The sequence below is a fragment of the Aegilops tauschii genome, chromosome 2 (genome assembly GCF_002575655.3).
Source record: "Aegilops tauschii subsp. strangulata cultivar AL8/78 chromosome 2, Aet v6.0, whole genome shotgun sequence".
Lineage (NCBI taxonomy): Eukaryota > Viridiplantae > Streptophyta > Magnoliopsida > Poales > Poaceae > Aegilops > Aegilops tauschii.
This window is the reverse complement of record NC_053036.3, coordinates 64,294,780-64,298,589: the sequence shown is the minus strand read 5'-3', so window position 1 is coordinate 64,298,589 and position 3,810 is coordinate 64,294,780. Positions and strand designations below refer to the sequence as shown.

Genomic DNA, 3,810 nt, shown 5'->3' with positions numbered 1-3,810 from the left:
GTCTTTGTGCAGGACTTTTTTCAGGAAGTAATGAATGTAGTAGGAGCAAAGGATAAGAATTGGTGGTTTCTTCTCACTCCCAAAACCATATCAGGGATGTATGGTTTCTACCAGAACTTATCATAGTCTAGTAGCCGATACTCACCAATTAGTAACGAGGATATAAGCAGCTCGACCAAACAAATGGCTTTTATGGCCTACCATTTTCATAACAGAATTTAGTAATGGTTGTGTGCAACAGAGTTCACCATAAACAACAATAGAAGACGTTCATAAGTTTGCCAATTAATTATTGAAGGGCTGCACTAGCTCATGGACCCCCAAAAGCTGCACTTGGCACCTGAACATTCCATGAGAAGCACCATAGAGCAACGATACTTCCAGTACAACAGAGTTACCATAAACCATAAGACAAGACGAGTTCATAATTTTGCCAATTAGTTATTTATTTAAGGGCTGCACTACCTCCTGGACCCCCCGAAGCGGCCCTTGGGACCTGACCAAAGGTAGATAGATACACATGTGTCAATCTAACGAATCATTTCGAAAGTGTATGAAAGACACTTTTTAGGTGATACAGTAGTAAGGAAAGCAATGAACAACTACTGCTAGAACGGAGAAATAAATTCAGTTTATTGGTCTACTTGTTGCCAGTATTTTCACAATGACAAAACCTAAAAAATAACACAACTATTTAATTCATTTTTTGAAAATTTGGTCTGCCAAGCTTGTCAATCTCCATGGCAATTAGAGCAAATTTAAAATGCCTCTGTTTTACACGGGTTGCTACAGAGGGTTTAAAACAGGTCAAATTTTGAGCCTATGTGCAGGGTTTATCATGAAGTAATGAAGGTAGTAGGAGCAAAGGATAAGGATTGGTAGCTAACTAATTGCATCTTCTCTCTGCCAAAGCCAAACCCATATGAGCAATGTATGGTTTCTCATGATAAGAGCAGAACTTGATATTTTCAATATAGTCTTGTTGGCAATGCTCAGCCAAATAGTATAGGGGATCTAAGCAGCTCGACCACACAAATAACTTCTATGCCCTACACTTTTCATGAAACAATTTAGTGATGGTTGTGTGCAGAATGCAAGCTAAGAAGACCAACTGAACATAACAGGTTGATGGTGTCAAAAGAACAGTTTTATACACTAAAAAACCGAAATTGTCTGCCAAGTTCACTACACATAAGAGCGGAAGACATACATGCAAATACAGAAAATAATAAAAACTAGATGAGTTCATATAATAACGAAGTAATGCACAGTAGGGCTAGAAGAGCTTGGATTATTTTTCTTACCACGAGGAGGAAACAGCCGAGCAATCTCCGCCTTAGTCATATCTGCAAATGGGCCCAGTTGAGACACTTGCGACGATCCAGAATTGTTAGTTTTGTACACGGACATTGCACAAGCCCTAAATGACCTGAACCGGCGGGTCATTTCTTCATGGCTACGAGATACCCCACGATACTTGCACCAGCATTTATACAAGGCCCACAGAGATTCCTTGGACTTAATGGAATTCTCATCAACAAGGGGATATTTTTCATTTGGATTTATGTCCGCCGTAAAGACTATTCCGAGAATTTTTTCTGACCCACAACCGTCTGCCGTTCAGTAGCACAGAGTTAAAATTCGATTGTAAAATAGCATCATTTGTAATAATGCTCTCAACGGAATTAATTTGATTGAAAGCAGAGACATCAAGACATCATGAATCATCATAAACCAGTTTTTTAAACACTTAGTTTTACTAAGAAAAATATGCTTGCCAGATGTCCGAATGAATAGGGCCCAATCTCTGCCAGCTTATTCAAATAGATCTACTGACAAGAAGAAATAATATGGGAATTCTGGGTATTAAATTCAGATCCAAGTAAGGCGGATTCCTTTTCATATCCAAAGCCTAAGAATCCTTAGTATTCAGATACAAATTCTGAAAGAGTTATAATCCAATTAAGGAGAATTCCTTTGGAATTCGGGATTCAGATCCGATTTCGGAAAGAGCTATCAAAATAACATGGGAATTTTAGGTATGAAATTCAGATCCAAGTAAGAAGAATTACTTTGGGAATTTTGGCATTCAGGACTTAGATCCAAATTACGAAAGAGCTGTCTCGGATTACCTGCAGCTGCAGACATGCGACGGATGGAATCGCCAGTCAGATAGAGCCGGGGGAGGCAAGGAGAGATGCCACCAGCAGTATCTCCAATGGGGCGTGATGCTAGGGCTGCCCGAACGAGCTTGGACGCGATGAAAGCCATAGCCAGGGTACGTGAGGGCAGAGAAGAGAACCTCCTCGTCACGGTTAAACCCTGTTCGTTAGGGTTTTTGCGTGTTGCCGGTCCCCGATTTATATAGATCGAGGGCTCTCTTGAAGCCGTTGGATCGCTCTCGCCTTCGATCTCCTCCGCACACAATCATACACCGAGCGTCAGCCCAGGGCATGTGTGGGCTGTGCGGCCGAAACTGAGAGGCTCCAGGTAGGATGTATATAAAGCCCATCGGGCCAACCCAGCGAATCCAGCAACCCAAGAGAGGGGAATGAAAACCTCAAAAAGGAAAAGAAAAAAAAAGCAGGGAATGAAAACCTCAAAAAGAAAAAAAAAAGCGGGGAATGAACCTCAAAAGAAAAAAGAAAAAGAGAGAGAGAAGAAGTCCCTCGTCAAAAACAAAAGAGAGGGTTGATAGATAAAAACAAGGGAAACGTTTCGAGCCGGTGCGCCGGCTGAACTTTCGGTCGGCCGCGTGTGTAACGATTCGATTGCGCCTAATCTCCTGGCTCCAGTTTCGCCACGCCCTCGCACTTTCTCCCCCACGCGTCCCTCATGGGCCCTACAAACCGCTCGGTCTCTTCCTTATCTCTTTTGCCTAGTCAACGGCTCAACGCACACAAGCATCTTCTTTTAACCAAATCAAACACGACCAACGCTGCTCCGGCGAGCGCCGCCCTCCACCTGCCCCCGTGCTACTCCGGCGAACGTACGCCCTCCACCTGCCCCATGCTGCTCCGGCGAGCAGCCACTCTAAACCGCGTCCGCACTGCTCCGACGGGCGACGCCCCCCACCTACGCTGGAACAGCGCCTACATCATGCTACGAGCGGACGAGATGCTGGAACCTGCTTCGACGGGAGCTGCAATCTGCGACAATTCTGGCTACAACTAGTTTGTTGTTTTGCTGGAATCAAAAACTTTTTTGCTATGATCCGTAATTAGGTTGCTTTTTTGCTGGAATCAGTCTAAATTTTTGCTACCACTATCTCTTGTTTTTGCTGCCACTGTCCTTCTGATTTTTGCACCACGCCCTTGAAATTTTTGCTAGAACAACTACAAATTTTTGCTACAACCGTCGTCGCTGTTGCTACCATCCCGTCTTTGATTTTATTTTGCTTCGATCCTTTTTTTTGCTGGAACCACTCAAAAATTTTGTTACTAATGTTTTTGATTTTTGCTACCACCCCCTTCTGATTTTTTGCTGGATCCATATTTTTGCTGGAACCATCGATTTTTTTGCTGGAACCAACCACGGTATTTGTTGCGACAGTTGAGAGCAGCTGGGTTGTCGTCATCGTTTTTGCTGGAAGGGGCAGCACAAAAGGTTTCAACCAGCAAGCAAAATTACTGGAATCAGCATCTATAGAAGCTGGAACCTGCGATTTGTTTTGCTACATCAAGGGAGTGGTACAGGGTGAAGTGTGTCGCTCGTTTTTTTGCTACATCGGGGATTCTGAAAAGCTACAAATGTCGGGCTATTTTGCTACAACGGCGACATGTGGAATTGGGTTACCCAGGGAATAAGACC

At 43.5% G+C, this 3,810-nt stretch overlaps 1 long non-coding RNA gene across 1 annotated transcript; it reads right to left on the bottom strand.

The window, feature by feature from the left end:
- Nucleotides 1-209: 209 nt before the first annotated feature.
- On the bottom strand, nt 210-2,321 carry LOC109784587 (uncharacterized). The gene is made up of 3 exons (XR_012201768.1): nt 2,133-2,321; nt 1,305-1,613; nt 210-496 (listed from the first exon to the last, which is right to left on the bottom strand). It is a non-coding gene; the product is annotated as an uncharacterized lncRNA (long non-coding RNA).
- Nucleotides 2,322-3,810: the final 1,489 nt, after the last annotated feature.